Raw genomic sequence first — 12,283 nt, 5'->3', positions numbered from 1 at the left:
TTTTGTTTTGGCTCCCATTTTTCATGAGATGAACTCAAAGATCTAAAACATTTTCTATATACACTAAATAACCATTTCTCTCAAATATTGTTCACAAATCTGAAAAAATCTGTGATAGTGAGCACTTCTCCTTTGCCGAGATAATCCATCCCACCTCACAGGTGTGGCATATCAAGATGCTGATTAGACAGCATGATTATTGCACAGGTGTGCCTTAGGCTGGCCACAATAAAAGGCCACTCTGAAACGTGCAGTTTTGCTTTATTGGGGGGGGGTCTGGGGGGATCCGAAAACCCTAGGGTTAAACCCTAACCCTATGTCACCCATTGAGCATGTTTGGGATGCTCTGGATCGGCGTATACGACAGCGTGTTCCAGTTCCTGCCAATATCCAGCAACTTCGCACAGCCTCAGGGTCTGGGGGGGTCCGAAAACCAGTCAGTATCTGGTGTGACCACCATTTGCATCACGCAGTGCAACACATCTCCTTCGCATAGAGTTGATCAGGTTGTTGATTGTGGCCTGTGGAATGTTGGTCCACTCCTCTTCAATGGCTGTGCGAAGTTGCTGGATATTAGCAGGAACTGGAACACGCTGTCGTATACGCCGATCCAGAGCATCCCAAACATGCTCAATGGGTGACATGTTAGGGTTAGGGTTTAACCAGGGGCGGACTGGGGGGGAAAAGTGGCCCGGGGATTAATTGACAGACAGGGCCACTTAATGCGCGGCATGTATCGGCCGGCCGGCGACGAAAGTATGGTACTTAACAAAAAACCCTATGCATTTTATGTTATTTTGGACAATTATTCATATAGTAATCACATTACCTGAGCCCTTGAGTTGCCTAGAGCAAAATAGTTACAGCATATATTTAGTGATTTTAATGTTAACAGATCATTGATGCAATAACATTTTGACCCAATTTGCCTGACTTGACTCATGGAATAAAACATGGGCGTAGGAAGCATCCTCAATGTGGGTGAGACAATTTAACAGGGGGTATGGGCAGGTGGTGGACCTCACCACCTCTAGGGGGGTCCGGGGGCAAGCTTCCCCGGGAAGATTTTTTTTTTATGTTGAAGTTAAATTCATCAATCTGGTGCACTTTGAGAGCAAAATTAGGGAATAAATCTATGGCACTCAGTAGGGGCTTGGACTGTGAGCCGTAGGGTCGCCGGTTCAAGTCCCCGACCAGACTCCATTTGGAGTGTGGACTTCTACTTGGAGAGGTCCCAGTTCACCTCCTGCCCTGCCGTGGTGCCCTTGAGAAAGGCACCGGACATCCCCCTTCCCCCTCACTCCCATTGCTCCCCGGGCGCTGTACAATAGCTGCCCACTGCTCCAGACTCCTGGTGCTAGGATGGGTTAAAAGCAGAGAACACATTTCACTGTGTGCTCTGCATGTGTGACCATTAAAGAGGGTTTCATCCCTCCAAATTCTTCTTCTTCTTCTTCTTCTTCTTCAACACCCATATGAAACAGAACTGTAAACAGATTTACTTTTTCTTTCAACATTTATTTGAACAGCAAGTGGAGGCAAAAGTGACTGCACCCAAAACAATAAACCTGCAAGCTAACTAGCCTAAACTCAGTAACAGAATGTTGGCAACACGTTCTTCTCCACAGCCGCTCGACCTCTGAGTCAGACGTCACTTCCCCCCTTTTCTATCCTACGGGTACAGCCGTACAGCCACTCCCCCTGAACCCCGGCCCACATTTGTAAGTGTTCCGGCCCAGCCCAGCCCAGCCCACTGGGCCACAGCCCACTGGGCTGGGCCGTGCCGGAACACTGTGTCAAATGTGGGCCGGTAGGATTTAGGCAAAAAAAAAAAGAATTTTGTTTTGTACATTTTGTTTTTTGGCCCTCCGGCCCACACACAGCACCGGCCCACCGGGGAAACTCCCGGTATTCCCAATGGCCAGTCCGCCCCTGGGTTTAACCCTAGGGTTTTCGGACCCCCCCAGACCCCCCAAATAAAGCAAATCTGCACGTTTCAGAGTGGCCTTTTACTGTGGCCAGCCTAAGGCACACCTGTGCAATAATCATGCTGTCTAATCAGCATCTTGATATGCCACACCTGTGAGGTGGGATGGATTATCTCGGCAAAGGAGAAGTGCTCACTATCACAGATTCTTTCAGATTTGTGAACAATATTTGAGAGAAATTGTTATTTTGTGTATATAGAAATTTAGAAAATGTTTTAGATCTTTGAGTTCATCTCACGAAAAATGGGAGCAAAAACAAAAGTGTTGCATTTATATTTTTGTTCAGTGTATATATATATATATGGTATGGTATATATGGTATATATATATATATATATATATATGATATATATATATATATATATGCATCATATACACATGCAAGTATTGCGAATGCCATTGTTTTTAAGTTGTTGTACATAGTCCTCAGTCTCAAATGCTTAAATTGTTTACATTACATTACAATTTAAGACTGTTAAATTAACACTGAAAACTCCTGTTTTTTCTTTTGCATTAAGTCATACTGGGATGTTTGCTGAAATTGATTACATGTGGCACAGCCCTACCTCGAAAAAAGTGCTGCTTAAACTCAATATTCATTCTGATGTATCATCTCACCAAGTCTCATTTCAAGACTCCATTTTAAAACCATACTAAAAAATATGCAAACCAGTTGGACGTAGAACAAATAACCTATGGAAATGTATCATAGTCAGTAACAATGTGAAATATTTTGTTTGTATGAAATGGAAACGAAAAGACAATGTTATAGTCTTATATTGAACATAACTCACGGTAGCATTTAGGCCTAGGTGTGAGACAAACTGGTTTTGGACGGGGGCTTGTCTCCCTACTTCCGGCGAACTATTCTCAAAATATGAATAATAATGAGATGAAATAGTCATGATTTAAGATAGGGGAATGGGGGGGTCAATATTGACCATTCATGACTTTGTTCTATTTTGTTAACATCAAGAGAAAACTGTTAAAAACTTTAAACAAAATAAAGTTTGAAATGTTTTTATGGTAGACCAGTCATTGCATGCCATAGGGGGGCGCCAGTGTTTTCTTATGAATGTGTCATTCTCTTGACCTAGCTGATACTGTCTCATAGTTACTGTGTCGTTTTCGGTTTAGCATTTATTTAGGCTGATCGAGCCAATTACTTATTGGCCCAGTGTAACTTTACTAGATTAGATATTTAAAACTGGTTTAATTATATACATCTATTCAGTCTACGATCTTTTTGACAGATCGTACGACAAGGGCACATATTTGTCAAAGCAAAGTTCAAGAGCTGCTCCCCAAAGTATCATATCATGCTATAAATAATAACATGGGACATAATTGGAAAAGCACACTTGCTCTGTCAAACATTTACTCTGTGCATGTGTGCGTTGCTTTGTTATGGAACAATTGTAAAGTTCAAGCTTGTCCAATGTGAGAAAGCTCATGTTCTCTGTTTTCCAATATTGGAAGACCCCAGTGTTTTTGCACTGTTGGTCTGACAAGACAACACATTTGAACTGATCTTTCTGTTGACTTTAGAAGTTGACATGAAGACATATTATGTTCTAAATGTGTGATTATTGATATAGAACAGGGGTCTGCAACCTTTTTAACCAAAAGAGCCATTTTGCTCCTTTTTCCAAAACATTTTTTTGTCCGGAGCCGCAAAACATATTTCATAGCTTGATAGCTAATAAAGTTGTATTTATTGTTATATCAGACAAAAACTACAGTTTTTTTGCATTTATTAGGCTATTTATTACATTATATAAAACTGTTAACCTCTAATAAGAAACAAAGAACTCCTATAAGAAGAATTACAAATAATACACAGGCCTACTTTAAAATAAATTAAACACAGCACTTGGGGAGTCCTCTGCACATTTGAATAAAAAAATATATATTATTAAAATGGGCCCACTTTGAAATAAATAAAACATATAGCTGCACCCTAAACAGAGTTAAAGGTAGGGTAGGTAAGAATGGAGAAACCAGCTTGAATGCGCTAGAATTTGAAAATACACAACCGGAAAAAATCTGCCTCTTCCTTCAGACTTTCTTACAGATTCCCTCCTCCAACACACACGAACACCTACATGACCAATGAGGGCACGAGATAAGTTTGTGCACAGATGGAAGGCTGACAGGCAGGTAGGCCATCCAGTTACTTTAGCCGGGCCGGCTCAGATGATTGGTCGTGCTTTTTACAGTACTACGGCTTCCAGAGATTAATTTTTGTATGTATTTATTGTCAAAGCATTTAATATATTCATTGCTATCGGGACGTTAAGAGCATTCCATGGAATATAACAAAAAGAGTTTTCTGAAATAAATTACATACCCCATTGAATTATGACTGAAGATTGTCAGCTGTCTTCCTCTCCCTTGTTGTTCCTCGATACGTAAAGGCTGCAGCACCTTTGACAACTTCTCTCTACATATCAAACATACCGGTAAACCAGCATCGTTTGCTGTGAAAGCATATAACTCTGTCCACACAGAATTAAATCCTGTCTTCCTCCGGTACTTTTCTTTAATTTATCCATAGTTCGCTCATCGAGCCGGGGGTCAGGTTATTCGCCTCCAAGAAAAGGCGCTAGCGCTGGACCGTAGCAGGATGTGACGCATATTTAGTTGATCTAATTAAAACCGTTTTGTTTTTTATTTATGTGTCACAGTATCACCTCAAAATACAAGATACGAAACATCTTCAACCATGCAAAAACATATAAATAGTCCTACAAATACTTTTATTTTATTTCCTTCTTATTTTTGTCTAAGCTCAAGGGAGCCAGAGCAGAGGGCTTAAAGGGCCGCATGCGGCCCGTGGGCCGCGGGTTGCCAACCCCTGATATAGAATAATAACACTTCATTTTCTATTTTACAAAAAAAAACATGTTTAAAATTCAGAATTTGATTTGTATTATTGTTGTGATACAGGCGTTCATAAATGATCATAGCTCCCATTATTACACATTTGTAGAATATATCCTTACAAAGGTGTAATAATGATTCATTACCAAAAATGTTTTTTTGCACACGCTTGACCAAAGGGCAGGTCCCCTGAACCTCGAGTGAAGATCCGTGGCGCTTTGTTCCACAGCTGGAGGCATCACATTCCACAGCTCTTCTCCCGGTGCTATAGTCATTTCAACTGGGAGGTTACCACTTAGCCAGCCAATGAGTACACGTCTGTGTGATGGAGACAGAACCCAATTGTCTCACAGCAGAATATTGTTTTTAGATCGGCGGCCTATTGGTCGGACGCGTTGTTCAAAGGCTCGAGACCCGCCCTTTTTCTCTCCTAAGTGAGGACGACGTTTTCCATCCACCAGACCAGAGAGAAAAAACGGTAGAAAGAGAACATCTACCACACCGGGGTTTGGTCGGGAAAAGGAAAGCCTCAACTGCTATACCCGGATAAACATACTGTACCAGGCGGGGATAACAGCGGTGTTCACCGGGGCTCCCTTCACGGTACGTTCTGCCCTGCTTTCGTTGTTATAGCGGCTGATAGTTTGACTGAGTCCACTGCTTTGAGACACACTGGTGTCAAATGACGCCAATCATTTTCATCGGATTTGGAGTGTAAGTCACCAAATAATAGACATACAGAGTGCATTGAAGGTTTAATGGCTTTGCTGCTTTGTCCGTGATGTCTCCTGGTCCTCACATACAAACTACAGAGACACTAGTTTGGACTGTTGAAGTCTCCGTGAAGTTCACACAGCTTGTTCCTATGCTCATGGACTTTTTCAAATGTCTGACTTGTTTTAGTGAAACTGTTCCAGAGACCAGCCTGTATAGTGAAACTCAGTCCCGACTGGGCAGAAGTACTTCTCCAGAAATCACGTGTGTCTGTACATGTGTGTAGGGGAGAGTGGGGTAAATTAAGCAATTTGTGTGTTATGCTGTCCTCTAAGCAAGGAAAAATGACACATAGTAAACATGAAAACACACACCTATAATTCAGGATATCTCCTATAAATGGCAATGATAATAATTAATATTTGATCAAGGGCAGTGAAAATATTACTTCTTAAAAAAAAAGAAGTCTAGTGGCTCAACTTGCCCCAGTGTAGGGGTAAGTTGATCCAGGTCAGGGGGTATATTGAACCACTTTTCCAACCTGGGAATACCTGTTCAAACCTGGGCATACCTACAACGCATCTTAAAGGTAACTATACAAAATAAATGACAAACCAAACACAAGCTTAGTTTTTCAAATATTTTTAATATACATTTCGATTGAATTGATTGATTTTTGTTAACATGTTAAAAGGAAAATTAATCATACAAATGGCGATACAATTTCATACATCTTACCAATCAAACACGGGGTAAATTCAACTTTTAAATGTAGCCTACAATGAGCTCATATCAACTTGGCCTACTTTCATTCAATTCTCCATTGAAAAACTGGCTCAACTTACCCCAAGTGGCTTTACCCCATAACCACCATTTTAGAAAAAATAGCCTAGCATTAAAATCAGTCATCTTTAGCTTAATGATTCACATGGTTTAATATGATGCCAACACATATGTGTTTAAACCTGGAAACTTTTTTTTTGACATGACAGGAGATATAGCTGACATCTAGAAAATGTACTTTGACAAGCAAAACACGTTTTTTTGTAAAAATGTTTACTTACCAGACCAGAATGAGTATCTCTCTTTCACGGGCAATGAGAAATGGGTGGAGCTTGCATAATTTCTGGTCACTTGATTACAACTATAAGGCGTTGCCTGGTTACAGGGGGTGGTTCAACTTACCCCCTGGGCTCAACTTACCCCCTTCTCCCCTATATATATATATATATTTCTCAGCTGCCTTATTCTGAAGAGAAATATATGAAGTGTTCCGAGAAAGTTGTTTTTTTCCCACATTCATGTCAGAATCAGATTCATGTTTATTAGCAAACGAGGGATTTCCTTGGTGTAAATGGTGCGGGCATAAACACAGTTAAAGAAGATCAACTGTCAGAAAAGCACCATCAAATAAAACAATGATACAAAAACGATTAAATATAGATATACCCGTACAAATTAAATATAATAAAATAAGGCTATCTCAGGTCCAAATGCTATGGCATATTTGATCACCTTTGATCAAACTTTTGGTCTGGTGGTTAATGAGTGCTCTGCAAGCTAGTGTGTTTGTATTCCATTAAGGATGATTACTTGTCATTTAGGGGACTTTTATCCAAAGTGACCATTTTGGATAAAGATGAAAAATAGATTCTGATTTAACAGTTCATCTTTATACTGATAGGGGGATTTACTCTGAAGAAGGGATCTAGCTGACTGGGTATACCAGTTAAATGTATATCATATAAATACTATAAAGCTTGTGTTCTCATTATGTATTTCAGTATTTTGAGCATGTTGCTTGTGAAAAGTAAGGCATGATTGTGGACTACAGACTTGCAAAGTGTAAAGCCAATCAATTGGTCAGGGGAAACAGAGGATGAATTCAATTCTATCAAACTCCATTCAGTGATTTTTGTATTGGATTAAACGTCCGGCATCCCCAGGCGCTAGTATTGAACATTTCCAAACTATTCCTGGCCCGAAACAAAGGGGATTGGAAATTCCCTTAACAGTGTCGAGCAGTAATTCAATGATTTACCACAGTAAGCCAGGAGTGATTCAACAGGGTTATGTCAGTGTCCTTCTCACATTAGAGCTGAAACCATATGTTGAAAATCAAATCATCATTTCATCATGTGATTATATACTCACAGGGTTTGTCGAGCAAAGCGCATGGTGTAGTCTCAAACGATAGCTGAGGATTCTGGGTAGTGTAGTGTCTTCGGCCATCCTAAACTTTGATACAACTATTTGTTTCTCAGAGTCAAAGGGGAAAAACACAAAAGCATTGTACACAATTTAAACCAATCAATGTTGTGTAATTAACAAGGATAATCTGGTGTTTTTGAGTTGATGAGTAGTGCAGATATCACTGTAAAATCAATCGACAGTAAGGAGAATACTTACTTCCAGGTGTAAAATCCTCCGTTATCCAATGGGAATGGATGCTCACATTGCCTTTTTAAGTGCCGCGGACATGGACCGATGCGGGGCTTCCCTGAGCGTCAAATACCGCCGCCGATGGGAATACATTACAATCAGTTGAAAGCTCTTTGCGTCCGTTTATGAAGCTGAAGGAGCCTCGGCGCTTCACAACTGCACGCTAAAGGACCCTAACCAAGTGTCGCTATTGGACGTTCAGGGAGTGAGACTGTGTTGACAAAATTAGATTATTTGGGGGATTGACCAGATCTGGCCGTTACACTTCCTGCCCGGCGCTATGCAACGCCTTGCGTCTGTGCATGGCGCGGCGCAGACGGACCCAGTGGAATCCAGGCATCAGGCCTTGTCATGTTTGGGCTTAAATAGACTACTACACTAAAGCCCCAAGAACCCCTAAATAATTACAAAAATGTACCCCCACCTCCCACTTCAGACCACTTCATCCCAAGGACTCCCACATTAACAGATGTTATGTTTGTGTGCTGCGTTCCAGCAGCAGGAGAAAAACATTTGTTTTAGATTTCTTTGGCAAAATATTGTTTGTGGTCTTAAGCCCGCTGAGTCAGCACAGCTGAAGACTGTTGATCTCTAGTTGTTGTTGTCAACAAAACTTCTGCTAGTTTTCATTTAAAGCTGCTTCCCTCGCTCCAGCACTTTCACTCTCTGCCGTGGACTTTATGGACACATTTGCAGAGAAAGAGACACTCAAGGTTTGACCATCCAAATCCCCTGCTCCCAACACTGAAGAGACACTGAATCATATCCAAACCACATGAAGGAATGGAAAATAATCTGAGCATCCGGAGGAACAAAACACCCATATGTTAACTGTAGTCTTGTAGTCGAGACCACCTTATCCGAGACCAAGACATTACCAAGACCAGAGAGTAGCAAGACCAAGCCAAGACCAAGACTTTAAGAGGTCGAGACCAAGTCAAGACCAAGACCAAGACTACTGTGAATCCAAAGCTACACGATACACTTACAAGACCATGTTTAAGATACCATAGTAAATTTGATCTGAAAGATCAACCTCATCATAAAAAGACATATATATATATACGTAAGATATAAATTCAACTTCATCATATTTATTCAAAAAGTTATTATTTTCATATAAAAACAGTAACATAGTAAGAACATAATATAAATGTTACAGTATATAGGTCTAAGCAACAAATAATAAACTAACCAACCAGGAACCACCCTTTTAGACAAACACAGGATGAAGGAAAACCCTTTCTCTCTCCCACACACACACACACACACACACACACACACACACACACACACACACACACACACACACACACACACACACACACACACACACACACACACACACACACACAGGAGTTTGTGGTCAGTAAAGGCCCTGTAAGACACACACACACAAACTGTGTGGGAACGATTAACCGCATATTCGAAATTATTCAGGTATTCGAATACCTATTCAGGTATTCGAATGTGAGTTATTAATATTTTTATTTATTTTTATTTTTTGGAAGGCATGCCTAAGTTGATTACATATTATCAAATTGAATAATTCAATGTATACGACAGTAACATAGCTAAATGTGACGTCTAAAGGTGTGTTTTGCTCCGCTCACCGGTCCCTCACAGCGGGCAGAGCTGCAGGTGCGGATCTCTCTCTCTCGCGTCTGGTTATACTTCACTCGCGTTTATGTCCAAATCCATCAGATCTAGCTAGTTCTAGCTAATGATATGGCTGCTGCCCCTCCCTACACGCAGATCACGCAGACTCAAACCTCATCTTGCGGCGCAAATGCGCTCCGCAGCCGTTGCGAGGTTCCGGCGCTAACAGTTCATGAGCGTGTTCCCCCGCCCCCTGTCAACACTTGCGACACATGAGTGGCCAACCTAAAGAACAATAACGGCCCGTCTACACTACAGGCATGAAAAAATCGTGAAGCTGGGCGTGTCTGAAGCTTGGTGTTTTTTTGCGAGCAACGCGACCAACAACCAATCACATGAATTTCCCGCCCCCGACATATAAAGCAATAGCAATGTTAAAACGAAGTAAACTGGATATAAACTCTCCAAACAGGCGAAAAACCTACCAGTTTCACCCACTGTCTCTGCCACCTCCCTCCATGCCTGGTTCCTCCGGTTTGTATCCCGGTAAATAGTTCTGGTCGTAAAGAACCGGGTGATTTGCTACCGTAATATCTCGTTTGGAATATGAGGAAATGAACTGCGGTCTGGCTCTCCCAGCTTGCACGCGGTTTGATTGGCTGCGCTTGCACTGGCGGGATTTGCATAAACGGGATTTCATTGGCTGATGCCAAGCATCGAGCCTCAAAAGTTGAACAATGTTCAACTTTTTTGCTGATAGATGCTCGTGATGCTTGCAAAGCCATGCCATGCTCCCCACAATGCAGTTCGGCGAAGATTAAAAATCTTCTACGTCACCCCATTCAAGTGAATGGACGAAGCATTGAACGCATTTTTCGATGCCTGTAGTGTAGACGGGCCGTAAGCGCTGCTTGGCAACCGTGTGTGGCGGCAAAGTACATTTTGACAGGAGAGATTTAGTTTTGCCGGTATTCAACATATTTTACCAGTCATAGTCCGGTAATTATTTACACTCTAAGAAGAGTCCTACACAACAGACATGGCGTCAAAAAGGAGTAATGTGTGGAAATATTTCGACCAGGTTAGTGAGTGCAATGTAGAGGTCAAACTATGCCAAATTAAACTTATATACTATACCTTGCTATACCCGCAACCTCTGTTCCAGCTGAGAGGGTCTTCTCTACAGCTGGCCTGATTGTGAATCGCCTCCGCACATGAAAGCTGTAGGCCAATAGCTGTCAAACTGTGATCACCAGTTCAATACATTTGACAAATTTGACTTGGTTTCTATACTTATTTGAACATGTATTTATTTATTTCCGAAAGTTAAGAATATTTTTTTTTACCCAATTTTTTTTTTATAGAATATGTACATTTCGGTTGCCCGTTTTTTTGGGGGTTGAATATACATTTGCTTTCAAATTCCCATTCCAGGGTTCCTGCAGGTTTCGCCAACTCAAATTTAAGACTTTTTAAGACCTTTTTAAGAGCACTTTGAATAGAATTTAAGACCTATTTCACGGCAAGAAAGTATGAAGGAAAATTGCTATGAAAGAAGAAATACGTCCCATAATTACTTACAAAGTAAATTAATTCATGTTCAACATAAGAACAATGACTGAACATAACAGCATAACAGCACAGAACTGTGTCAAAAAGTGTGTGTCTCTGTGCGTGTTAGGGCTGTGCAATTAATCATATTTTAAAATCGCAATTACAATTTTGGCCTGCCACAATTACGAAAAACCACATAATCGAAAAAAACTATTATTTAGCTTTGCTAGGTTGTGACAGTGCACTGCAACACATTTGATCTAATTCATTTTAGTCTCATTTATTTTTATTTATCATATTTATTTATGTTTAGTAGCTTGTGGAAGTGCGCTCCAAAACATTTGTTGATCTTGTTTATTGGTATTTATTATTTTGATATTATTTATTTAAATATGTAAGTTATTTAATTTAGTATTGGTTTTTCAGTTGAATTATACATTCAGGGTAATCAACAGTTAAAAAGATACTGTTCAAATTATTTAATAATCCTGATATCAATTATTGACCAAATATAATCGTGATTAAGATTTTTGCCTGTGTGTGTGTGTGTGTGTGTGTGTGTGTGTGTGTGTGTGTGTGTGTGTGTGTGTGTGTGTGTGTGTGTGTGTGTGTGTGTGTGTGTGTGTGTGTGTGTGTGTGTGTGTGTGTGTGTGTGTGTGTGTGTGTGTGTGTGTGTGTGTGTGTGTGTGTGTGTGTGTGTGTGTGTGTGTGTGTGTGTGTGTGTGTGTGTGTGTGTGTGTGTGTGTGTGTGTGTGTGTGTGTGTGTGTGTGTGTGTGTGTGTGTGTGTGTGTGTGTGTGTGTGTGTGTGTGTGTGTGTGTGTGTGTGTGTGTGTGTTCCCGCGGGGTCTTAAAAAGTCTTACATTTGATATAATCTGAATTTAAGGTCTTAAATATGACCAAAAAATAAGAAAGGTCTTAAATATGATTTAGAAGGTCTTAAAAATGATGGGATTTAAAAGGTACTTCTGTGTTGCGATCGCGTCTAAAATGTGTTTTGGGGGAAATGTCCAGGCTGCAAAGTAACCAGTACGGTAATAGCCTTTCCGTTCCCCCCAACAATTTCTATTGAAATAAATCAACATGGAACCAGTAATCACTGAC

General features: G+C 40.7%; 1 protein-coding gene across 1 annotated transcript in view; it reads left to right on the top strand.

The window, feature by feature from the left end:
• Nucleotides 1-5,241: 5,241 nt before the first annotated feature.
• ccdc102a (coiled-coil domain containing 102A) overlaps nucleotides 5,242-12,283 on the top strand; it is a 128,328-nt gene continuing 121,286 nt past the window's right edge. Inside the window, exon 1 of the mRNA XM_079664448.1 lies at nucleotides 5,242-5,474. The gene's annotated coding sequence lies outside the window, so the exon portion shown is untranslated. The remainder of the gene's footprint in view (nucleotides 5,475-12,283) is intronic.

The sequence above is a fragment of the Notothenia rossii genome, assembly GCF_949606895.1.
Source record: "Notothenia rossii genome assembly, chromosome: 2".
Classification (NCBI taxonomy): domain Eukaryota; kingdom Metazoa; phylum Chordata; class Actinopteri; order Perciformes; family Nototheniidae; genus Notothenia; species Notothenia rossii.
This window is presented reverse-complemented; position numbering and strand designations above follow the sequence as displayed.